The following is a 27,049-nucleotide window of genomic DNA, read 5'->3' on the forward strand; positions in this document are numbered from 1 at the left end:
TGGGTTAAGAATCTGACATTGCTGTGACCTGTGGTATAGGTCGCAGATGCAGCTTGGATCCCGCATTGCTGTTGGCTGTGGTATAAGCCGGCAGCTATAGATTCGATTTGAACCTTAGCCTGGGAACATCCATATACCACACCCATGGCAAAAAAAAAAAAAAGAGAGAGAGAGAGAGAGAAAGAAAGAAAGAAGAGGACACTTACAATCCCATGAGAGAGAAAGAAAGAGAGAAAGAGAGAGAGAGAGAACAAGAGGACACTTACAATCCCCTGAGGTCTCAGGGACTTCTGGTCAACCAAAGGACTTCAGTGCCTAGAACCACATCCCAGCACAATGCTAGGTGATGGGAGAAGGAAACACAGTAGCTTCCAGGTCCACCTAGATATATCACAGCCCATGAATACAGTCCCTCGTCCTCAAACCTCACTACAGGCATCCTGCACATACACAGACCATGATGCCAACACTCAGCTAATCAATACTGACCTCTTCCTACGATTGGCGGGGACTCCTGGACTAAGGCAAAAGAACTGTGTCCCCACCCAAAGGTAAAGCAGCTCACTCTTCTTGTGGAGTTTTCACTGTCTTCACTGGAGGGAAATCTACTGCGTTCCCATCTCCCACCTAATTATTTAGGTTCACACAGGCAATGCTATTTCTGTATTGTCTGAAAACGCTCTCTGCCTTTGCCCGTATTTTCTCTTCATGACTCTACCATCCAACTTTCTTTTGCTTTGAAAGTGAGTTAACACGATGGCTGTCCAACATCAGCTCTAGGAATCTATTACATATATTACACAACAGCCTCCTTGGTTTGAGCCATAAGATCTAAGACCCTATGTATTCTAAAGCACATCTTCTTGGGCATCTGTAAAGCCGCCTGCCTGGGGTTGTATCTTCCACTGGACCACAATCAGCCCAGTAAATGGTGAACCCAGAGCCATCTTCTGGCAGAAAGGCACAGTTTGGCATAAGCTCAGAGATGGAGGGTTTAAAGCTCACAAGTGCTTGCCGAACTTGGCATCAATGACCCTTTTGTAAAAATGATGCAATCCGAAAACTAAGAAATGGTGCGCAAGAAGGTTTCCTTTGAATGCTCACTGAAGAGGTTCCCAAGATGAACCAGAAAGGAAGCAGGTATATATGTAGAAGTGGCATGAAGGTGCTCTGGTTACCTCAGGTCTGTTCGTGGATAACTACACACTGAGTGAGAATTCTTGGTACACAGTATAACAGGAAGAACTCAGTAACGGAAGGACGGGGGTTGTATCTGACAGTTGATCCCTGGGCTCCAACAACCTCTCTGCACCTGAGCATCCTCATCATGAAATGGGCACTCCAGAACCGCCACCAAGCCACAAATGACCTCTGAGAATCTAGAAGCCTGAATTACTATCTTTTTTTTTTTTTTGGTCTTTTTTGCCATTTCTTGGGCTGCTCCCTCGGCATATGGAGGTTCCCAGGCTAGGGGTCTAATCGGAGCTGCAGACACTGGCCTACACCAGGGCCACAGCAAGGCCAGATCAGAGCTGCATCTGTGACCTACGCCATAGCTCACAGTAACACCGAATCCTTAATCCACTGAGCAAGGCCAGGGATCGAACCTGCAACCTCATGCTTTGCACAGGGGGCTAATAAACTGCGGTTAAGCGATGAAAGCTGAATTTCACTGAGAGGAGTGAAGCTGTTCATGGAACAGGCAAGTCCCAGGCCTCCTGGGCACAGAGAGCGCCCAGGCAGGTCAGGTCATTCTCTAAGTGACTGCTTGCCAAGCACCCACTGGGGGTCAGACACCGCTCCACACCCTGCAGACAGAGCATTCAATGAACACACAGGACTCCCTGCCCTCAATGAAATTCCTTCCTCCCAGCTCTGCCTGTCAACTTTATAACTGAAGATGGACAGTGTGAGCATGCTGTCACAGGGACACATGGTAGCCGTGATGACAGTGACACACCCAGTGCTGCTCTGAACCATCGAGAACACATCCCAGTGTGCCCTGAACCACAAACGCGGTACCCCCAGTACCAGGCCTCCTCCTTCGAGAAGTGTGTCTGCACAGAGCTACACGCACAACTCACCATCAGAGGAGGATTAAGTTCATTTCACTAACTTTTATTTTTATTTATTTATTTTGGCTGTGCCCATGGCATGTGGAACTTCCTGGGCCAGGGATTGAGCTTCCACCACAGCAGCAACAATACTGGATCCTTAACCTACTAGGCCACCAGGGAACTCCTTGCTTTGATCATTTTTTTTTTCTTTTTTTAGTTTTTTTCTTTTTTTTTTTTTAGGGCCACACCCGTGGCCTATGGAAGTTCCCAGGCGAGGGGTAGAATCGGAGATGCAGCTGCTGGCCTACACCACAGCCACAGCAACACCAGATCCTTAACCCACTGAGTGGGGCCAAGGATCAAACCTTTCTCATGGATACTAGTTGGGTTTGTAACCTGATGAGCCACAACGGGAACTCCTAATAAAATGTCTTAGGAATTTTTTAGGGCTTCTTATTTCAGCCAGTTAATTCATTATCTCCTAAAATGAAATAGTATAAATGCTATATGACCTATTTAATACTGAACATATTCAATTAATAAAGCAGTTTGTGGGCTTTGTTTCAATTCAAATGCACAGTCTTTTATTCTTGTTTTATGAGAATTTCCAAACGCTTCCAGATTTTAACTGCAACTGGCATTTAACAAAAGAGTATCCATGAATCCCTACATTCCAATGTGTGAGTGAGTTCTGTTGGCCTGAAGTGAAATGACGGCCAAAACATTTCCAACTGGCTTTTATTTTGTGAGTCTATTGCGTGAGGTCTATAATTTGCAAAATTATTGAGTTGATTATTTTGTAAGCGTAATACCCTCAGCCTGGCCGACCCCATCTGCATTAGAAATCAGCACAGGGACTTATTTCAATTCTCCTGTTGCAGTTCCAGCAATTTTCCTTTCCTGGTAGCTACTGTTTTCGTATAGGAGGTTCAGCATACAGAAGTTTGCTGTATGTGGAGTTCCCACAATGGCAAAGAGGGTTAAGAATCTGACTACAGTGTCTCGAGTTACACAGAGGTGTGAGTTCGACCCTCAGCCTGGTGCAGGTTGTTAAAGGATCCAGCATTGCCACGCCTATGGTGTCGGTTGCAGCTGCAGCTCAGATTCAATCCCTGGCCCTAGAATTTTCATATGTCATGGGTGGGGCCATGAAAACAAGAAGCTGGATGCATAAAATATTTTTTTCTCTTATACATTTTCAAAGGGAGTTCTGATGCACTAAGGTGAGCTTATAAAGCATGAACTCAACACAGGTATATATTCATTTTTCTCTATGTTCACAGAAGATTTCTAAACAAGGCTAGCAGTTTAGGAAAGGCTGTGCGGATGTACAGTGGCCCAGGCTGCACACTGCTCAACCTGGGAGATGTCTGGACCATGGTGGTCCACCGTCCTTACTGCACACTATTCACTCCAGTAAGTGCACGTGGTACTCTGCCAGCCCACGTGTCTCCAGGTGCACCCCACGGCTGCTGCAGAAGGCAGTTCCCAAACAAGGTCTTCATGCAAGTCCCCAACATATGTCAGGACAGACGAAGAGTATCCATCTGCTCAGACACCTCCCATGAAAGGGCACATGCACATCCACACAATCAAACAAAAAAGGGAATCAGGGAGCAGTATATTAATTTTCTAGAGAAACAGCACAGTAGCATTTCAGAGAATGGAATACTAGAGCCAGTCTGACTGGGTTCAAATCCTATGTCACTTCTTATTAGCTCTGTAACCTGGACAAGCCAGCTCACCTCCCTGCGTCTTAGCTGCCTAACCTATAAAATGGGGATAACAGTAGACTCTACGCCAGAGCCGTGATGAGGATTAAATGAAACGATCCATGTAAAGAGCTAGAACAGGGCCTGGCAACAGGAACCATTACTGAAGGGTTCGATGTGGTGTTAGTATTGCTGGGTGAGAAAATCAAAGCAGAAAGAGATTAAATAACTTGTTGTGGGTTTAAGAATTAGTCGGTGATTTATTCCAGAATGAAAATGAAAGCCCTTGATTTACAAGAAAGAATTTTCCTGCAACCACACGTTTTACAGTCCAACTTTCTGAAAAGGTAAAATCCCATGATTTGAAGTAATACTTAGGTCTGACAAGCAAATGCCTATGTAATTCAGGGCTCCGATGATGACACGGGTCCTCCCTGAAGGGCCACCTGGGCTGACATTTACTGGCATTACTGGCGGCCTCTCCTCGGGGGAGGGCCCCGGTATACATAGTCACTGTCAATGAGACTTTACATTCTAGAAGACAGAGAGAGGGATATCAACAATCCCTCACGTCTTGCCCCTGTGAGGTACCTGCTGCTTTCATTCATGCTCTTTAAATATTGGCTGATTCCAGCGCGTTCCTCTCACACCTTGGAAAACCAGCTCAATCATTTCAGCAGCTGCCTGGTGCTCTGAGGGCACCAGGCTTCTTTCCACAGCATGAAGAGGGACAGCCAGAAATCACAAGAGGTCCTGGCAGGTGAACAAGTTGATGCTTTTGATCTACTTCAAATTGGAAACAAGGACCTGGGGAGAGCTAGTAAGTGACTGTGATGCAGATTATAGCTCTTAGGCGGTGGAGAGCAGCATGCACAGGAAGCAGGTTTCCCTGGCACCTCCATCAGGCTCTGTCTTCCTAGTGCACCTCCACCTGCACTAGGAGAGGACAGTCCACCCGCAGACCTGCACAGACAGTGCTCACACTACCCAACTTCACCAGAACCTTCCAGAGCACCCAGCTCTGAGACTGACCTCCGGGGGCAGTGTTAACTTGACCTAACTAGCTCCCCCAGATGAAGAAATGAGATAGGGAGATTCCACCAGACAAAATTTAAATCTGCACAGCAAAAAAATCCAAGTAAAGAAGTCCGAATAAGCTCAGACCAGGTATGCCTTGTAAAACTGTCTACATTCAAGGCAGACACAAAGCAATGGGTCACCCAGTATCATCGCCAAGTGACATTAACATTTCACCCACTATTCTCATCCCTGTTGCCCTAAGCTAGAAAATCAGGAAAAAGCACCCAAACCCTGTTTCTCAACAGCTTAATAAAAATGCATATGTTCTATTTTTAAATCAATGAACATCTGTGATTTTCAAATATCATCATCATAAATGTAATTAGCGTAATATCCTGGATCAAACACCCAGTATGGTGTCTAGAAAGAAGGAATAACATTATTTTCAGTCTAAAGCATTACTTGTTCTTACTGCCTGATTATAACAGTCAAATCAAAAAAGGTGTCTTGTGGAAGCAGAGAAATCAGAATCAATCTCTCTTCATGATAAACATGAGGAAACGAAGGCTTGGAGAGTTTATACAGTTTATATGAGGCCAATTCCTACCAAGGGCTGAAGCTAGACCCCTGCTTATTCCATATAGGACCCAGGTACCAGGAAATCAGTTCCATTTTTAGTGCTGCCTCCTGACCTTCAGCAGAGGTCAGCTGTCCATCAAGCACATGGAGGTCAGGTCACTACAGGGTCGCTGAGTCCTACTGCTGCAACTGAGAGTGGCAGTCCATGCACTAGTTTAGGAAATGTCCTCACTCACCAGGAGGTTCACACCAAGAAGTGTTGTTGACCTAAATTCCGCCAATCAGTGCAGCACAAAATCTCAAGGCCACATGTTTGTGACAGCTGAGAAGCAAATTCACTACCAGGTAATGCCCTCACCTTTGCTGCCAGCAGCAGGCCTCCCCAGTTACAGCACATTTGCTGTGACTTCCTTTGATGGCAGCTCCCCTCAAATAGGCAGAAGCTACAGACCAATGACAAGTCACCATGTGGGAAGGGGAGACAGTCACAAAAGGACACTTACACATGTGGTGGTGGAAATATTACCACCACTTAAGTGATGGGGACCACTGCATACCTGATCATGAGAGGACCTTCTAAGTTTTGATAAAAGGGCAGACTAGGAGAAGAGTGGGAAATAGCACCATGTTTTAGATTAAAGGGTGGTCCTATTTCTTGCTAAAATGAACATTTCCACTTTATCCGTGTGGTTAAGTCACCGTGCCATGCCCCAGCAGTTAAGATTTTATTTCTAAATCCCTCTTTAAAAAAGAAAGACCAAAAATGTGCACATTTGTCACTAAAGTTTACTTTCCCAATAAACCATATGCCAATGATGTTGCTGAAATAAAGATGGTCGAGAAAGGAAAAAGCGTAAGTGGGCATTTAAAGCCTCATTGAAACTAAGTTTACAGAATGCTGTCCTGATCTGGGCAGAGACCACCAGGTCCTGCTCCTCTAGGTGTGTGCACATGAGCTTCTCTCTGCAAGCATTCCTTCAAATACTGATAAAGTAAAATGTTCCAAGAAAGCAAACTGCTTTTTCTTGCTAGACAGTCAATTAAATTGTCACAGAACACAGACAAATTCGCTTTGGGGACAATCATGTATGCCCAAATCAAGACAAAAAAAAAATGAATGTTTTGCAGGAAAAGAAAATGTAGGGAGACAACCCAAGGGGGAACTGAGACAGGTCACATAAAAGGCAACCTTTGGTGAAGAAGACCAGCTTCTCTCCGGGCCACTCAGGCCACCCTAGAAGGCAAAACAGGGCCCAGCTCTGAAATTCCTGATGTGCTCCCCACTGCCTGGTGGACAGGCCTGGCTCCTCACAGTCCACCACACAGAGATAACATAATTACTATTTCCAACCGGTGCAAAAGAGTTCCAAGGAGAAAAATGCAAGACCATGAAAATTCAATGTGGAGTTCCCTTGTGGTACAACAGGTTAAGGATCGGGCATTGTCACTGCAGCAGCTTGGGTCACTGCCATGGCGCAGGTTTAATCCCCGATCCCTGGCCTGAGAACTTCCACATGCCTTGGGTGTGGCCTCCCCAAGAAGAAAGAAAACTCAATGCAACCCCACATTGATGTGACTTTTTCCAGGGATGGTGAGGTGCAAAGACAGCAAGAAGCTGGTGACATAGGTTTTTGTGCTCATGGGGACCCTCGGCTCCCTGCAACCAGCAAAGGCTCAGGCAGGTGTTGAACATATCACTTTTTTGGGGGGGTGCTTTTTTAGGGCGACACCCGAGGCATATGGAGGTTCCCAGACTAGGGGTTGAATCGGAGCTACAGGTGCTGGCCTGCACCACAGCCACATCAACACCAGATAATGAGCCATGTCTTCATCCTACCCCATGGCAACACTGGATCCTTAACCCACTGAGCGGGGCCAGGGATCGAACCTGCATCTCATGGATCCTAGTCATTTTTGTTACTGCTGAGCCACAACAGGAACTCCTGAATACATCATTTTCTCTCGAATTCAGAATGACCCAAGCCTCTGCCTTTTTAACACATGGAGGTGAGGCGGCTCGCACAAGGAGTTATCTCGCAAGGTTCCCAGGGCTTTTCTTTCCTCCCCAAAGCAGGGCCAGCGAGGAGGGGTCCTTGAATTGTTAACACAGCCGGGTTAACTGTGTTGCTGAACAGAACATGAGAACAAAATGTGAGTCCACTTGCCCAAGGAACAGCAAAGCCAATCTACCAACACTAGGCTGTGGTGAAGGAAAGCACAGCGTTTATTCCAAAGCCACATCAGGAGAACAGGCAGCTTGGGCTTAAAAGACTTGAACCTCTGCATGGCTTTCAGGAAAGGGTTTTTAAAGGCAGGATGAGGAAGAGGCTCACAGGGTGTGGGATCAGCTCCCGAGCAATTCTCTAATGGGTTGGTGGTGAGGTGACAGGGTGATGTTTTAGGAATCTCAGTCATCAACTTTCTGGCTTCAACCAGTCTGGGGCCTGCCTGTTGGAGCTCAGCATGTGGTTAACTTCTACCTGGTAGGGGCCTTAGGATCTGCAAAACAGCTCAAGGATGTGGCTCAGGATATTATCTGTAGCCCTTGAGGAGGAACTAAAGGTCCTTGACTTTGTTTTATGCCTAAACTATTCTTACTTTGTTTTGCTTGTCTGCTTTCCCTTGTTTCTGCATTTTTTTGACCTTCTCTGATTAAATCTGTTCTTTGGAACACAGGGAAATCCCAGGAGGCAAAAGCTTTTGTATGAACCATGGGGGGGGAGGGGTGTATGGAGGTTTCTGTCATGGGGGCAGACCCCTTAGGTCCTGCTCAGTTTCAACAGGAAACTAATCCCAGGCATGGCAGGCAATACCCTGCAGGAGCCCTCAAAAGGACAAGGGGAAACACCGGTTCACAAACTAATGCAGGGTTGATGGGCTTTCCTCAGCTGCCTCGTGGAATGTGAATCAAAAAGCTTGGTGGTCCTATCAGACGTAAAAATGTATAGACACAAAGGATCAGGTAACAACTCTGGCAGATTAACTGTACTTCTTGAGGGCAGAAGCCCTGCCTTCTCATGTGGCACCATGGATGCTCAGGACACGTCTGTCAAGTGAACTATTAAAGGAACAGATGTGAGGAGTTCCCTGGTGGCCTAATGGTTAAGGAGATGGCATTGTTGCTGCTTTGGTGAGGGTTCGATCCCTGGCCTGGGAACTCCCACATACCATGAGCACGGCCAAAAAAAAAGGGAGCAGATGTAACCACATGGCCACTTAGGAAACTCCTGGTTAACAGCTCTGCCCCCAGAATGCCAAGGGAAAGCAAAGCCATCCCTTGCTGGTGTTCATACTGAAAGCTGATACTTTTAATACGATTTAACAGACTAGTCACTTTCTGTAAATATTTTAATTACATGAAGAATACCTATATTAATAATAGAAAAAGACATCTTTACTGCATCCTTATAAAGATATGAAATGAAGGTACTGTAAAATGGTCTCAATGTTCTCCTCTGTAAAACAAAGAGTTAAAGTTAAACCTGCAACATCTCCCTCTTAAACACTCCAGGATTTCATCTGGAAAATACAACACAGTTCTGAGTAAACACAACAGCCATCAGGAAGGACCTGGGGTTGATGATAGGCATAAGGGCAGCTTTGCCACCTGGTCCAGAGCGAGCAACACCTGAGATTTAAAATTTCACTGGAAAGGGGCTACAACCCATTTATATCACCAGCAATCGTGCACACAGAGAAGAATGACATGTTTTTGCAAGAGGTAGAATCAACCTCTTAGAAGTACCTTTTGAAGATTTAAAAACAAAAACTGGGTGAGTTACCAAGGCGGAACAATCTAGAATTCACTGGGACCCATACGCCCTGCACCTCAAACCCAGACAGGGCCTGCCTGTGTCACGTTTTGGCAATGCCTGTCTGCTCAGGTGATAACAGAGACCAAAGAAAGAAGAGCATCCTCTGAGATGAAATGCAAACTGCAGGTGGACACAGGGGTGGGACAGCAAGACAAAGAGTCTTGGTGGCCCTGGTGGCAGTGAGAATGAGAGAAGAGAAACAGCTCCTTTCCAATTCTAATTTATTTAGGAAGCAAGTCAGAAAATGCAGCCAAGAACCATACTCACTGAAAAGAGATGCTGGAAGTTCCTGTGTGGCGCAGCGGGTTAAGGATCCAGTGTCCCTGCCGCTGTGGCTCAGGTTCAATCCCTAGCCTGGAAATTTCCACACGCTGTGGGCACAGTCAAAAAAAAAAAGGAAAGAGATGCTACTAAAAGAATTTAAAAGACTTTATACAGCTTAAAATGAAATTTCGTCTGAATGACTAAAGTGTATACCTTAAATGGGAAACATTTTCAATCAATATAATAGACCAAGTTCCCTTGAGAGAAGGAAAGCCAAATTACACATTTGTGTACAAAAACCCAAAAAAGTGTTAAGTACTGTGTTTTCTTTCTTTCTTTTTTTTTTTTTTTAAAGAATCACATGTAACGTATAGAATCATTTACTATAGAAAACAGGCTTCGTGGAAGATAACTCTGAGCCTAGGAATACAGGTGAATCGGGGAAATTTTTTTTAACATACTTGTTCCTTAATGCAGTGATTACACAAGAGATCTACCAATTAACTTCATGGTCTCAAAAACCCCTCAAAACCCCAAACCAACCATCAGATGTTTTTCTCCTTTAAGCAATAAAACAAGGTAAAAATAGATAAATAAAAGTATGGTTGAGTATTAATCAGGGAAACCCAATCCAGGAAAATCTAATTACAGAAATTCAAAAAGACAGGACACACAGTACTTGGAAAAGAAAAATTCAAATTCTTAGGTATTAAAGGGTTTGAAGAAGCATATCTCATTACATATCAGAAAAATCCTCCTGCTTTGCTCTTCAATGGTACTCATATCAGGTTAATGGCAAAAGCAAATAAGGAGCCAAACTCCAGGACATTTTAAACCAAAGGTCACCTCCGGGGTGGGGTGAGGGTGGGGGTGTGTCTGCAGGAGAGGGACCCACTCATTTGTCCCGTCTGGAGCAACTCAACGACTCTGTGGTTTTGCAGAAACTTTCACTTGGCACCGCTACAAATGTTGAGAAGCAGCTGTATTATTTTTACTTATTTAATCTCAGAACAAATCATAACCTACATGCAACCATGTGACAAAGTCAAATTTTTAAAGTTGTGCCAATTTAAAACAAACAAGCAAAAAAACCCTAGTAAAAGAGGCTAATGTGTCTTGTTGGGAAGAACACTAAGTGAGCTCAGGAGTCACCCTGCAAGATTTCCAGCATATGAACCAGCACTGCAGATAAAAGTGTAGTCTTGATTTCAAAGAGAACATAAAACTTCTACCTGAGCCCAGGTCTCTCCTGCTAAAGGTGACCATTATTCTGTTCTCATCCACAAAACAGTGATGCTAAGAGAATAGGAGTTTTCTGCCCAAATTATCTGAGAAAAGAAAGAGCAAAGAACATAGACACAACCACCTACGAGGTGGATCTGAGTCAGTATCAGAAATGCATTGCCATGGATTCCAACAGAGGCTGACTGCTCCCTCCCTAGGGTACCTAGCATGCGCACACATGTGTACACGTGTGTGTGTGTGTGTGTAACGTGGGGAAGGGAGGTTGATCAGAGTACAAGAATACAAGGCAGCTGCAGAAAGGGCAGAAGGCACGGCTTCTCCAGCTTCCTTACTGCCGTTAGCTGGAATTCTCATCAGGACCTGGGAAGAGGTCCAGGCCACTGCACAGAGGCCTCATTCAAGGCCTACCTCCTATGGAGGCAGCAGGTGGGGAGCGGGGTTGGAGGAGAGGGCAGACAGAGAAGGAGGGAAGCGGGGAGGGGAGCAGAAGGAAAGGAGAGGCAGACTCCAGCCTACCAGCATCCTCAACGCAGGACAGAACAAGGACTGGTTTCCCTGCATTCAGAAACATGCAAAATATTGAAACTGTGTTACAGTAACACTAAAGGCAGATTGGAAAAGGCACCACAAGCTCAGCATTCTCACAAAGGCAGCTCAGCACTCCAGCTCCCTTGCTGCAATGTCAGTGCAGCTCTCCGTGCCCCTGGGCAGCCCAACCCCAGGCCAGCACAAGGAGAATGCCGGCCTCTGCCGCCAGAAGGGCTCAAAAACATTCACTTTCTGGGGTGACTCTTTTCCTTCAAAAGACATTCTTAAGCCGAGTAATGCCATTTGTTTCAAGTGTACAGAGAGCAAATATGTAAAACGAATGGTAAGAAATCCTCTAATATAGCCACGGCTCAAATGCATTTGGGGTTCAAAGTAGAGGGAAAAGAAAGTCACAGTGTTTCCTTGTTAGAAGCCTCATTTCATTCAGCGGCGGTAGAATCAAATATTATTAGATTTCCATTTGCTTCCCTTTTTATAGTACTGGAACAACCACACAGCATAGGGGTGATAATACTTTAATATACTTCTCATTTAAGAATGATGGGGAGTTCCCTGGTGGCCTAGCAATGAAGGACCTGGCGTTGTCACTGCTGTGGTTCGGGTTGCAGCTGTGGCATGGGTTCAATCCCTGGCCCAGGAATTTCCACGGACCACGAGCTCGGCCAAAAGCCTCCAAAAAACAAACAAAAGAAATTTCATAAAAGCCTGAGAAATATTGCCCTTTCTATTTCAAAATTTGACATTGATAAGAATAAAAGAATTATTCAACTCCAATAGCCAATTCTGACCAAAACCTTTTAATTTAAACTTTTAGTTAATTCAAACTTTTGTGGCCAAAGTGTAGACAGGGACCTAATAATCCAATGATGAGATTGTAAATAACAGAACTTGTCAACACACACACACACACTGTCGGGTTGACACGCTGAACGGGCAGATGTTCTACACAGGAGGCAGGAGCGGGCTGGGGCTGGGTGGGCCAGAGCTTGACCCCCGCATCCACAAGCCGTCTTATCAGTCTGGGGCCGTCCCCCCATTTCCCTGGAGAAACTCACAGTAAGGAAATCAGTACTGCCCCATCACCGGCCCAGCTCAACTGTCCCCGGAGCCTCCAAGTGACCAGCACACAGGCTCCCCAGGAGAACAGCCCCGCCCCGGATGACACCCTGTGTCCACTCACTGCCCATCAATGGCTTCGTTTCTATGCACCCCCTCATCCCCTGGCTCCTGGTTACTTAGCAGAACAGGCCGGGGGGGCCCCTCAGCTGCTAACAAGACTGGAGACAGACAGACAGACAGGTCGCCCCAGGAGAATGGTGGACTGAGCACTGTGGAGCTGTGACCACTTGTTTTCCAGCTGGGTGGCATCGAGTGGGGGGCAGCGACATCTCAGGGTGTGCGAGGGCTGGACGGAGCCGGTGGAAAAGGTGGGGGGAGCACCAGAGGTCCCCTACCCACAAAAACAGCCATTTCAGGCTAGGGATCGAATCGGAGCTACAGCTGCTGGCCTGCACCACAGCTCACAGCAACGCCAGATCCTTAACCCACTGAGCAAGGCCAGGGATCGAACCCACATCTTCATGGTTACCAGTCGGGTTCTTAACCCACCGAGCCACAACAGGAACTCCAGAAATTGCTATTTCAATTAGCTAGGGCCAAACACAAGAAAGAAATAAGGTGCTAGGTTCAGCAGGAATGATGAAACCCCCTTTAGTCCAGACATTTCTCCCCCCCCCCCCCAGGTGAGGCACTTATTACAGGTGGAATGCCCTTATTAACATGAGCAGATGCACAGAGACGGACATGCTGAAACTCTGTGTACCCAACTCTAACCAGTATCATTTCTGGAGAGCAGCTTTGACGGAGACAGCCACAGTCTGTTATCGGTCAGGATCATTTAGTTGTGTGTGCTTTTTTTTTTTTTACAAGATATGGATTATATCAGTTAGAAAAAGTAAATCAGGCCTCATGCTAAGTGAGAGAATCTACAAATTCATGGTCAAGGGACAGCCCATTGCAGCCACCTTACCCATCTCCATGAGTGACGGCCCTTCCAACCAAGGAAGTTCAATAGCCACAGAATTTGCAGAAAAAGCCACTGCATGCAAACACCAGGCTACTTCAAGAGAGCCAGGGGAAGGGCATGCATTTCAAGGCCAAAGCGGGGCGCTCTGGGGACAGAACAGGAGGAGGGGAGAGCAGGGCCAGCCTCTTGGCCACACCTGCAGACATGGAGTAGGGGGGGGTGCTCTTCTCAGGGGCAGCTTCCACCCATCCCTTCAATTCCTGCCAGTGACCCCACAGGACAGACTCTACAAAGGTTTTCTGAGTGAATACAAGGAAAAAAGGGGAGAGGAAGAAGAAGCGGAGGAGGAGACCAATAAAGGAGGGAAGAGAATGACTTCAGGAGGTGGGGTGGGGGGGAACAGTGGGGAAATGGGGGAGGGGGAACCAAATTCTACCCAACAAGAAAAGGGTTGTCTTGACTTTATGACACATGTATACAGGAATTTAACAATATACTTGTTAACATGTAATTACCTTTTATTTCCCTCTCAGGCTGTAGAGAGTCCTGTTAACTTCCAATTTGGGACTCAGAAGGAACAGGCTAGGTGCCCTGGAGGTCCAGCTGGAGACTGCAAAAAATAAAAGGGCCCAGATTAAAAACTATTCGGGAGAAAGAAGTGATTCATTTTTAAAGTCTCATTAAAAAGAAACCGATTTCAACGAGCAACAGAGACAGCGTATTTCCTAATATACCTGGGAAAAAATTGGGTCCAAAGCCTCTTTCTAATACAGCTGCTCTAGTCAACTTCAAATTGATCAGAAGACAAAAATCAACCACTAGACTCTGTATCAAATGGAAAACAAGCAAGCGAGCCTGAGCCTGCAGGCTGCCATCAACCTGGAGACACCGTGGCTCTGCCCCACTCTAAGCTCGACCTCCCCGGAGCGTCCCAGGCATCCTTCTCATTCACGAAACCCGGCTGGAAGTGATGTCACCTCACTAACGACTGCTCATCTGGGGAGGCTGACTGCCATAGCGTTGCTCTTGCAGAAACTTTGTTCATGTTCGTGGGGAACCAGGTGCTCCAGGTCAGCTTCTTCTTTGGTTTTGTCCTCCAGGGACAGGGCCACGGAGCTCACAGCCACGTGCCTCGCTGTCCCCGTCTCCTCTCTCCTGGAGTCAGGGTGGCGACACTCCCCCACTTTTGACTATTCCGTATCTCATTCTTAGCAAGGATGTAATGAAGTGTCTGGGCACATGGTCAGCCCAGAAACAAGGTTTTTTTTTTCCCCCCATTTGACGAAAGGGGAAAGAAACTGAGGATTTTGAGGAATGTTCTATCCCCAGGTCTGTGTGACACATAAATGTTTTTATCCTCTTTAGAGAGACTTGGCTGAACCCTGAAAGTAACTGTTATCTGGACATCGGGCAACTCGTGAGAAAACACCATAGTGGAAAACCGAACCATCCTCTCTCTAGCTTCTGCTTTCAGCCCGTGCCATCGGTCCAGCTAACGGCATCTCTGTTTACTTGAAAGCAGGAGCGAGCACACAGGGAAGGAAGAGGCTCTGACTATAACCGCTGTCTTTTTTGAATTGAGATTTACTCTATGTTTTGCCTGGTTGTAGGAGTCATCAATTGTAAAATTCATAAGGAGGCACTTGGGAAGTCAACAGATGATGCCTGAGAATCACTTCATTAAGGCTGATGCCAGCTTCACAACAACCATCATTATCTCCTTTCTGGAGTGATGTGTCATGAACAATACACCAGAAGTGTATGAGTGAGGCTGCAAATCTTGACTTGGATTTTGAAGAGCTTCAAAAAAAAATTAAAAATACAATAACAAAATAAATCCTGAAAATGTCTATTTCAATAATAACTAAGACGATCATGCCCACTCTCACATTTAAAACTTTCAAAATAATCTACTTTCCCTTCTATCATTACCTAAAAAGGTTCAACAAGAACATCAAGTCCAAATTGGAACTAAATTAAACAGAACTATCAACTCTGTGGTGCTTTGTGATTGCTTACTGCCTGCAATTTAAGATTTTACTTTATTTGCCTGCTGAAATGTACGGGATGCCAGGAATTTAAATGCATAAAATCATAGACATTTAATAGGACATTAGAGAAAATTTTAATCCAAAATACCTTTGGACCTAATTTGAATGGACAGCAACTCATGATAACAAAGTAAAAAGTTTGGTATTTTGCTATTCTGGAAATAGTTATTTTTTCGCTTTGTCCTAAAATTGTATCGAAAATTCCTTTTCATCTTCACCATCATTGTTGCCTTGTCCTTATCATACACTGGACGAGAGAGAGCAACAAAGAGCTGGACCCTTCTTCAAATGATTCAGAGACAGAAAAGTCACACAACTATGACTGGGATGAGGAATAATACCATATACGAAGAACTTCAGGACTGGGTTTATTTTCAAAGTTGTCAAGGGACCTCAAAACCATCCTGATAAAAATAAGTCAAAGCACATATTCTTTCAACTGACCCATGTCAAAGCTGAGGACATGAAAGCTCAGACTGGTCAAGTGACCTTTCCAAAGTCACACAGTTGGTCCCAGGCCTCAGATTTTCCAGATGCCAATTCAGCGCTCTATGAGATCATCATTTCCATAAACAACCTCTTTAGAGCTCATAACTGCATCTTTCTACACATTTAATATTCTACATAGCACGAATACTACTTGACGAGTCAACTCAACTTTAATACAAAACACTGCTCAGTATGATCAAGAACATACTCTGCCTTGGCTCAACAGATACAGCTGGATTAAACCATTAGGGCCCATGAGAAATCCGAAATGAAACTGGGGATGCTCTTGGGGTGTCTAACCTAGAAACATCTAGTCTAAAAATAGAATTTCCGTGTCTCACGCATAGTCAAATCATAATCATAGCTTTGCTACAATATCTATTCCAACAGATATTATTGATAGCAATCGAGCAAAATGCAGGCGTATTTTGCAGCCAACATAAGCAGTTTTTAAAGTAAGGATTTCAAGATAATTTACTATGAGATCCGTCAGTTCAGACAGAACTCTTTCTCTAAAACCCCAGAATTACTTAAGAGCACTTCATTGACACGGATCAGCAGCTTTCCCCCATTGACGGTCATCTGCTGACTCCCCAGTAATTGACCCTGCACGGTGGTAGTTGCTAAGGAACCAAAAAGCATGAGAGGGTGTCCTTGCCGACTGCAGAATGGGATCATTTAGGGGGCCTGCGCGGTTGGCATGTGAGTCAAGGTTTGCACATGACGGATGTTTACATGTGAGTGTGTGTAGAGGGGTAGTTATACATTCACATGTGGTTTCCCCAGAGAAACTGATAGATTCAGTAAAGAGTATATGTGGGGAAGCAGGGCAAGAGAAATTGAAATAGGCCAACAGGTGGCAAAGGATGCCCACTACATATGCCCACCCCCCCAGTGGTGCAGGAAATCAAATATCCATTAAAAACATTCCCTTACTGAAAATATGTCAGCAACAAAGTACCATCCTTAAAATTCTTCACATTAACTCATAAATGGTGCTAGACAAAATCATGAGAAAAAAAAGGACAACGTTTGAACACACTCTCAACAAAGAAAACAAACCAATGCCAAGCAAGCACAAGAAGGGATCCTCAACATGATTAGTCAAAATGAAACCTTAATGTGACACCACTGGAGACTCCCTAGAACGGCCAAATTTAAAAGGGCAAAAACATCAAGTGTTTCCAAGGATAGGGAGCAACTGGGATTCCCATACAATGCTGGAGGGAAGTTCAAAACGTTGCCGGCACATTGCACAAGAATTTGGCAATTTCTTATAAAGTTAAATATACACTCAGCTAACGACCCAGGGATTCCACGCCTAGGTACTCACCCGAGAGAAAGGGAAAGACACGAATTCCACAGAAAGACGTGTACAAGAATGTTCAGGGTAGTCTTGTTTATAATGGCCCCCAACTTGAAAGAAAGCAAAAGTCTGTCAACTGGTGAATGGATAACACACTGGGGTGTGTCTCATCAGAGCCTGGACTTCGCAATATAAACATTCCTGAACTACTGATGCTACAAAACATAAGCAAATTTCAAAAACATACTCTGGGAAAGAAGCCAAACACAAACGACTATCTCCATAAACCCACCGATAGGAAATTTTAGAGAAAGCAAACTCTAGCAAGAGAAAGCAGATCAACAGTTGCCACGGGCCTGGGCGTGGGGACAGATGAACTGCAGGGGCATAACCGACCATGTGGGGAGGACAGAAACATTTTATATCACGACTGTAACAATGGGTACATGATTGTGCCTCTCTGTGAAAATTCACTGAATTATACACTAAAATCAGTGTATTTAATTGACATACATGACTTCAACATAACTGATTAAAAACAAACAAAACACAATTTAGTGTCACCATCATTTAACCTGAAAGTCATTAACCTTAACAACACGCTCTGAAAGTCCCTCAATGGATGGTCCTCCACAACTTCAAATACTTAACCAGGATTATAGCAGTCAAGGATGGCTAAGTCCCTGGACACCATCAAGAAAGGAAAACCAATAGCCAATAACACCGCTTACAGGATAACTAAGTTATTCCATTCTTCTTTGACTGCCAACGACCTATTGGTTGTGGCTTTTTAATAGCTTCCCAGAGAACAGCCTAATAATGATGTGTCTAAGATAAACCTGCTCAAAGTAAAAGGATACTCTTCCTAGAATGATGGATCATCTTCAGAGGGTAACACAAGAGAAAGAAGAATTACCAGGAGATGTGCAGGAAAAAACCAAGCGTGGAAACTTAAAGACATGTGGCCAGATTATAAATCAACTCCAAACTATTCCTTAAAACCTACTGATGCCTTAATTTGGAAATATTTCTTAAACATCCACGAGGCTTTCTCCTAGCCCACTGGACATGCTTATCTATGACCTAAATCAAGAGATAAGACAGGCTTATCAAAGTTACAGCCAATTCGAGGTTAAAAACGGCTAAAATGTTGTGTGGGAGAACATGATTTCAAATGTGTGAAGGCGAAACGATTTCCTAGTGCTAATGTCAAATACAGGTCAAAAAAAAAAAAAAATCCCCATATTGCATTCAGTCAGTCAACAACTATTTCCTGGAGGGCTATGCCATGTGTTAGTCATGACACAAGATGGAAAAAGACACCAGGATTAGGTAAGAAAGAGCCTTTGACCTTACAAAGTTCATCCTCCAAAAAATGTAAGTAATGTGCTCCACGGTCAAAGGTATAAACTAATCAATCTGAAAGAGATCTACCAGTTTAGCATTCAACTCAGCTACGGCATAACTACTGGTGAAAACACAGGCTGAACTAACACAAGCAGAGAATTCAGTACAAACATACACAAGTACGGCTGTGCTCTAACCTGGGCAACTGGCGTGGGGGTGTGTGTAAGGTTCTATTATGCTCTGGATGGACTCCTTACAAGCCCAGCACCTCTAAGACGATGCATGAGTCTGGAGTTACCCTGTACCTGCAAAGGGCTGAGGACTCTCAGATCTGGACAAACCAGGACAGGGACAGCTAGGAAGGGGACTGAGGAAGTGCCTGGGGCTGGGGGTGGAAGGCAGAACCACCCTATGGGGCAAGAGACATCACCCGAGTGGTGGAAATTACAGAGGCAAATCTGGCTCATGGTAAAAGCATCCCAGGGCTGCACAACCTCCAACTGGAGTGGACTGCCTCGTAAAGCGGGGAGACCTGGCAGCAGCAAGTTTGAGGAAGTGAAAACGTAGCCACACTCTCTTCCTCATGTTTCGTCATCATGCGTCACCTGGACCACTTCCATCACTGCACAACCTCCCGCCCCCAACGCCCCGAGTGTCGGCCATCCATAGGGTAGCAAGATGGATCTTCTTACATCCCAGTATGACCATGACCTGTACCCCCAACCCCATGCTGGCCTTCCATCACCTACTGGATCGAAGCCAAACTCTACCTCTCCTGCCCCTCTCCCTCCCGGGCTGGTCTCAGGGCCCAGCTCCCTCTTGCCCAACACGGCCTGTGACACTCTCTGAGCTACCCCCACTTCTCCAGATACACAGACAATCCCTCCTTTGAGAAGTGTTCCCTTGGCCTCCCTCTGACCACGTCCCCCCTCTTCCTGTCCACGGCGCCTCACCCGTGTGCATCTAAACACTCACTTCCTTTAGAAAGATGAATTACAGCAGCATCTCCCTGATAAACCACAAACCCTGCCTGGTTATCTTAATCCCTAGGATTTAAACCCTAGGGCCCCAGGATGTGACACTTCCTAGATATTTCTGAACAGGGCGGGGATTCCAAGAGACCCCCATTCTGTAGGTCCTGTCTGCTCCCACATCCATCGTCAGGGTGTCAGTGTGCGCTGTGCAGGAGGTACAGAGCCAGTCAGTGCAAACGCTGGTGCCCTGAGGCTATGGAAGTGGTGGTGGGATCTCCCTAAGGACTCCAGGCAGCCTGACTAGGGATACAGCCCCGAAACCACAAGTACCTACTGGACATCCTGGAATTTCACCATCAGCTGGGCTCACCCCTGCTTTCACGCCTTCACTCATCACGGGACCTTGAGGAAGTAAACCTCGCAAAGCCAGGATTTCCTGGCCTGAAAATGGAGATAACTAGAGCCCTGGCCTCCAAGGCTCACTGTGAAGATTAAATGCCAGCATATCACCAGGAGCCACAAAGGAATTGGCACCATGGCCTCTCTCAATACGAGGCGGATGGCTCACACCCTCCTGCCCGCCTTCCATCAGCAAACGGAAGTGACACCTGCTTCGGAGCAGGCGTTTCAGCAAAAATGGTAAAAACGCCGGTGCAGTGGGGTCGCCTGATTAAAAATCACAGATTTTGGAGTTCCTGTTGTGGCTCAGTGGTTAGCGAATCCGACTAAGAACCATGAGGTTGAGGGTTCGATCCATGGCCTTGCTCAGTGGGTTAAGGATCCGTCATTGCCGTGAGCTGTGGTGTAGGTGGCAGACGCGTCTCAGATCCTGCATTGTTGTGGCTCTGGCGTAGGCCGGTGGCTATAGCTCCGATTGGACCCCTAGCCTGGGAACCTCCATATGCCGCAGGAGTGGCCCAAGAAATGGCAAAAAGACAAAAAAAAAAAAAGAATCACAGATTTCTAAACATTCTAGAAAATCACCTTTTATTTCCCAAAAGGCCAGATTATACAACTAACGACATCTTCCTGGGGTTCAAAGCAAAAGGCCCCAACCGCCTCCCTGCCCTGCTCCTCACATGCTGTGAATTCACCCTAAAAATAGGCTTTTTATGTATTCCAACAATTAATTTATTTGGACTGCTCTGAAACTGAGCCTTCTAGTCCCTTAGGTTTTAGAGAAAAGCAGCAGCATCCAGACAAGCTGCATTACACTCCCTCAGATGCAGCCCAGCGCCTTGTTCACTGATACTCTAGGCACAACAGCACGTGGCAGACACGTGTCTCCAGGAGAGAAATTTCTGGAAAATATCATCACAGAGAAACCAATAAAATGCTTAGGACAACATCGCTGTCACAGTTTTGTTTTCAAGGATAAATGCACCTGGTTCCAAATAATACATTTTTTTAACAAGAGTGTTGCCCATCTCGAATATTCGTTTTTAATACCCTTTAGAATGACCCTGGCACATGGCTTATTATACAAATGCATGCTTTTAAACCCTAGCATATTATCAACTGGTTATGATCCAATTATGAATGTGGTCATTTTCCAGGGTTTTAATGGTTGTGAGTCAGTAACTGGAAATGCTACCTCATTCAGCAACGATTAATAAAATAACAGAGCAGAGTCTTTGGTAGTTCCCAGACTCTATACCAGCCACAGGTGGGTGGGGCTGTTATTCAGACGCAAGAATGCGAATATCAGCGAGCGTGATCTTGACATATTCTGTGGGACGAATACGCTACTCTGGGAACAAAGTACAGAGGAGCCTCTCTTAAAAATGTTCAAACTTGTACAACAGCAGAGATTTCCTAAATCCAAACTATATTAAGGGATATTTTCTTTTTCTTTTTTTTTTTTTTTTTTGTCAGCACAGTCCTTCCAAAGTACTGTACTTCTCACACCATTTACAAAAATATACTTAAATTGGATTTAAGATCCACACGCAAGACCGGAAACCATAAACTCCCCAAAGAAAACACAGGCAGAACGCTCTCTGACATAAGCTGTAGCAATATTTTTTGAATCTGTCTCCTCAGGCAAGGGAAACAAAAACAAAAATAAACAAATGGGATCTAATTAAATTTAAGAGCTTCTGCACGGCAAAGGAAACCATCGACAGAACAGACAACTGACTGAATGGGAGATAATATTTGCAAATGATATGTCTGAGAAGGGGTTAATATCCAAACCACACAAGCAGCTCATACAATTCGGCATCAAAATAACAAACCGATTTAAAAAAACTGACAGAGGATCTGAATAGACATTTTTCTAAGAAAGACATACAGGTGGCCAACAGGTACATGAAAAGGTGCTCAACATCACTTATTATGAGGGAAAAGCAAATCAAACCCACAGTAAGGTGTCACCTCATACTTGTCAGAGAGGTTTTCATCAAACAGACCACAGCTCACGAATGCTGGAGAAGGTGTGGAGAAAAGGGAAGCCTCATGCACTGCTGGTGGGAATGCAAACTGGCGAAGCCACTGTGGAGAAGGGTATGCAGGTTCTTCAAAAAACTCAAAAAAGCAAAAGTCACTGCACTTCTTTATGCAGCATAAACTATCACAGAAGACACATATTTTGTGTTACTCAAGTTTTTATTTGCAAAATCCCTTATTAACCTATGTTATGAAAGATAGTTCCTTCAAGAATAAATACAGATGAGGAAAGCATTTCTCTTATCTGGAGGCTGATCTTTAATTTTTTTTTAATTTTTCCAAGTGGTCAAATACACATAAAATTTCCCATCTTCACCATTTTTAAGGGGACAGTTCAGTGGTACTAAATATATTCAAATGCTGGACAACTGTCACCACCACCCATCTCAGGAACACTTTTCATCTTGTAGCACTGACATTCTAGGTGCATTAAACTGCCCACTCCCCTCCCCCAGCCCCTGGCAACCACCATTCTATTCGCCGTCTCTAAGAACCTAAGTTCCTCATATGTCTTCTTGGGATTGGCCTGCTCCACTGAGCAGTGGCCTCAAGTTTCATCCCTGGTGGAGCCTGTGTCAGAACTTCTTTCCTTTGCATGGCTTGACATTGCCGTGTGTACTGACTACCTTTTGGGTGGCATTCATCCTCTGAGGGACACTTGAGCCGCCTACACATCTTAACTACCATGAATAACAGTGCGGTGCTCATGGCTGTACAACCATCTCTTCAAGGTCTTGCAGTCCTTTTGGGTAGATACCCAGAAATAGGATTGCTGGATCCTATGATAATTCTACTTTCATAAACCATAATTTTTAAATGGCTCTCTATTCAACAAGTCACCATGTCCCTTGAAAAACAGAAATCGAAATTGCATAATGCTATTTAAATAACCCTAGAATAGCATGCCAAGAAATTATGTCAACAAATCTCTGTTTTCTGCTGTGATTATAAACTGGCAATTCTCCACATTCCTAGGCATCTCTAAATACCAAATAAGAGCGTGCTGATGAGATTCAAGTCTCTTCTTTTCATTTCTTAACAAAGTGGTCTCCATGACAAAATCTGTGTTGGACAACAGGGCCTCTAGGTATCCCTGCAGCTGTCTGAAAGACAAACTCCTTATGCTCATGGAGCACATGAGCAAGGCCTTCCCACATTCCTTTTTTGGTCCTCAAGAGAGGAACCTCTGCTTCCAGTCCTGAGGTCTGGAGCTCTCCCGCCCAGGTAAGAAGTAAAATTGGAGTCCCCTTGAAGTGCTTTCCAGGGCAGGTGGCAATGAGTTCAGGCCAAAGAATCTCCACTTTTGGTTTTCTCTTAAAAAAAAAAAAAAGCTACTCACCTCATTAACAAGCAAGTGGAGACCAGTGCCAGCATCAACACTAGTATTTTCTGCTCTCCTACAAAAATTCAGCATATTTTTTTTTTGCCTTTTCTAGGGCCGCTTCCCAGGCTAGGGGTCTAATCGGAGCTGTAGACACCAGCCTACACCACAGCCACAGCAACGCTGGATCCGAGCCACATCTGTGAGCTACACCACAGCTCACGGCAACGCCAGATCCTCAACCCACTGAGCAAGGCCAGGGATCAAACCCGCAACCTCATGGTTCCTAGTCGTTAACCACTGTGCCATGATGGGAACTCCTAGCATAATGTTAATAAAGTGTACTACAATCTACTGGGCACTTTTTGTTAACACTTAAAACACAGGCTTTATTGAGGCATCATGTTTTATATGATTATACTTTTTCAATGGTGGTAAAATATATATAACATTAAATGTACCATCGGAACCATTTTTAAGTATACAGTTCAGGAGCCTTAAGTCCATTCACACTGCGGTGCAACCATCACCTCCATCCAACTCCAGAAATTCTGTACCCATTAAATACTAACTTCCTGTTCCCCACTCCCCTAACCCCTAGCAACCAACCACCACTTTACTTTGTGTCTTTATGAACCTAAGTCCTTCCTGTAAGTGGGAGGATACTGTAGCTGTCCTGCACCAGCCGCCTCCAGAAAGACCAGCATCAGCAGCACCCCTGCTACGAGGGCTGCTCAGACCCCCTTCTCCCTGCCCCACCTGCTGAAACCCTCAGCACTGCCCGCTCCCCCCCCTCCCCGCCCCGTCCCCCCGAGCGCGCCTGAGCAAGTGGAGGTGTGAGACTGCCTCCTGGCACGTCTGTAAAACACGTGGTAAGGTTTCACCCAGGAGTGAACTTTTCATACTCAATAAGTGCCATATGCTGTCGTGAGCACTTCAGGGAAATTAATGCCAACATAAAGGACGGGCAGGGGAAGATGGACACGAAGAGGAAACAACAAATTAATGGCCCCATTACACTGAAGGCAGCTCTGCTCTCTCAATGGTAATACTAAATTGCATGGCAAGAAATGTGGCCTGTTCCATTAAAGAGAGTGTTTATTATATGATCTTTTGTAGCATTTTTTGGCTGTTTGGCTATTTTATGTGAACTTTACTTTTCCATCTAAACTGTATGTTTCACAAACATAGTCTTTGAATTCTTTTATCTCCATCGTGATCTACCCTCATGTCAATGTCACAATAAAGTAGGTGTTAGAGAAAATACAGCAGGTCAGTCCAAAAGTGATTGACAGGACAGGCTAACACATTAAATTAAACTGATTAATCATCCCCCAAAAAGTGGTTAAACAAGGAAGGTTAAACAAGGAAGTATTTACAGCTTAGTGGTAAAAGGTCTATGGTATAAAGGTATTTTATAGTCAAACAATCCCAGATTTGTATCTCGGGTCTGCTCAAAGCTGTTATAAATTAAATGATCACACGTTTAAAACCCCTGGCTTGGAACTTGAAACAGTAAATAATCAACTACCTCTCGAACAGTAGTAGTAGGAACATTATTGCAATGGACTGAATGTCTGTGTTTCCCCCAAATAAATACATCGAAATCCTAAGCTCCAATGTGCAGGTACTGGGAGGTGATTAGTTCATGAGGATGGAGCCCTCAGGAACAGGATTAGTGACCTTATAAAAAAGACCACAGAGGGCTTCCTCACCCCTCTGCCAAGCGAGGACACAGAGACAAGACTGCTGTTTATAAAGCAGGAAGCCAGTTCATGATATACCAAATCTGCCTGCACCTTGATCCTGGACTTCACGCTCTCCAGAACCGTAAGAAATAAACGTCTTCTGTTTAAGCCACCCAGTCTGGGAGCGCCCCACACAGACTATGTCAGCTACGAAAGCCCTTCATGCTGTATCTTGAACTCTTCCTGTTCTCTGACCTACATTTGATTAGGCAATTTCAGAGATGAAAAGGAGTTTATCTCAAGGCAGGTCCTGGAGAACAATGCTTGATTTTATTTTTCAGTTCCTTTCAGATATCCTGTTTTGTTGGCAGGTATCAGTAACCAGCAGTGGCTCATTAGAACAGCACAGATATCACAGCTTTTAGTCTTGGGAAAAGGAAAACTTAGAAGAATGCCACTTAGTACACTCAATTGGGCACTGATCGTCTGCCAGTGCTCTCCATTGGTCAACCCAAGGCCAGAGGGCAAGGGAGCTCATGGATGGACTTCATCTTTTCCAGTTATAACTTTAAAAATGCATATGTGACTTCCATGTCCAGTTAGGATACAGAGCACACAAAAGACCTTTGATCTCATGGTAATAAGAAATTTTACCTGGAAAAAATAAAAGCATACTTCCCTACGAGTCTAGGGAAGAGTCATAAATGCAAAGGAGCCTTGAGGACCTTAATTGCAACCAGAACAAAGCCCTTCACAGGCAAGCTCACACCCCGTGGAGGTTCCATATCTGAGGGCTGTGCCCTGCTAGCCTGGACACGGGGATGAGGAGGCCACAGGTACAGGACAGACAGACAAGCCCGACACAGCAGTGTGACGTGATAGAACAGACTAGAATCTGGAAGAACAACAAATGCGAAGCAAATGATCTTTCCTAGTAATAAGTCTTCCGATTATCCCAAATTTCTAAGAAAGTAATAGCAGAAAGTTTAGAAAACAGAGAGACATAGCACAGCTCATTCAGTTGCATGAAGCTTCCTTCTGTGAATTCCAAGGCAAATCATTAAGAGTGAAAACTGTAATCCAACTTTATCCAAGTTAAAATTCTGACAAAAATGAAAAAGGCAGATTATGTGCACTCAAGATAGTTAAAAGTGTAACTCAGACTTTGGCTCAATTCTAAGGGATCTGAATGTTCACTTCTCACTTCACTGTGATATTCGCTGAGAAGATTCTTAGATTAAATGTGATGTAATAATATTAATTCAATGGAGATGATGACTACACACAAACACACACACACACACACACATCCCCTGAGCAACCCTAAAAAATCAAACCAAATCTTGGCTAAAAAGTCAGGGTGGTGAAATAAAATACTAAAAAGTATTTGATTAATCCAAAATGAGGCAGGCAGGCAGGAACAAACACATTGGACAAATGGAATACAAATAATAAGACAGTAGATTTAAAATCAACTACATCAATAATTACATTAAATGTAAATGGACAAAACCCTCAATTAAAAGGGGGGGCTTTTCAAGCTTGCATAAAAAAGCAACACCTAACTATGTGCAATTTATAAACATAACTTAAGTGTAAAAACCGGGTAAGCTAAAAGTAAGAGAATATATATATTCATAAAATACAGTAATATATACATACACCATGATTGTGTGTATATCCATACATATCTGTATCCATTTATAGATATCTAAATGGCTAGTTAGACATAATGCACATGCTAATCATAAAAACTGGTGTGGCTACATTAACATCAGATAAAGTAGACTTCAAGACAAGAGGTCTCCCTATAGATAGAGGGCACATTACATAATGATGAGTCAATTCAATGCCAAGACATTAGGAGTTCTAAATGTATATGCACCTAACTAGAGAACCTTAAACTAAATAAAGCAAAAATTTATAGAATCAAGGAGAGAAACAGACAAATCCACATAGTTGGATATTTTTAGCACTGCACGCAGTAATTAAGACAAGTAGAAAAAAATTAAGGGTGGAGAAAATTTGAATATATCCATTTGAGCCTTTAAAAACATAATAATTAACTAGTGCTCTTTTCTAAATAAACTTGAAATGCAGAGCCATCCTGAAAACCAAAGTACCTTTTTAAAATAATTCTCAAGAATTTACTCTTTGT

The 27,049-nt window shown here is 44.4% G+C and overlaps 1 protein-coding gene across 4 annotated transcripts in view; it reads right to left on the bottom strand.

Annotated features, from left to right (window-relative positions):
• Positions 1-27,049, bottom strand: part of FAM110B (family with sequence similarity 110 member B) — a 133,465-nt gene that overhangs the window by 89,662 nt on the left and 16,754 nt on the right. For all 4 annotated transcript variants that reach the window (XM_047783891.1, XM_047783888.1, XM_047783890.1 and 1 more), the window contains exon 2: positions 13,783-13,877. The gene's annotated coding sequence lies outside the window, so the exon portion shown is untranslated. The remainder of the gene's footprint in view (positions 1-13,782; positions 13,878-27,049) is intronic.

The sequence above is a fragment of the Phacochoerus africanus genome, chromosome 6, assembly GCF_016906955.1.
Source record: "Phacochoerus africanus isolate WHEZ1 chromosome 6, ROS_Pafr_v1, whole genome shotgun sequence".
Classification (NCBI taxonomy): Eukaryota; Metazoa; Chordata; class Mammalia; order Artiodactyla; family Suidae; genus Phacochoerus; species Phacochoerus africanus.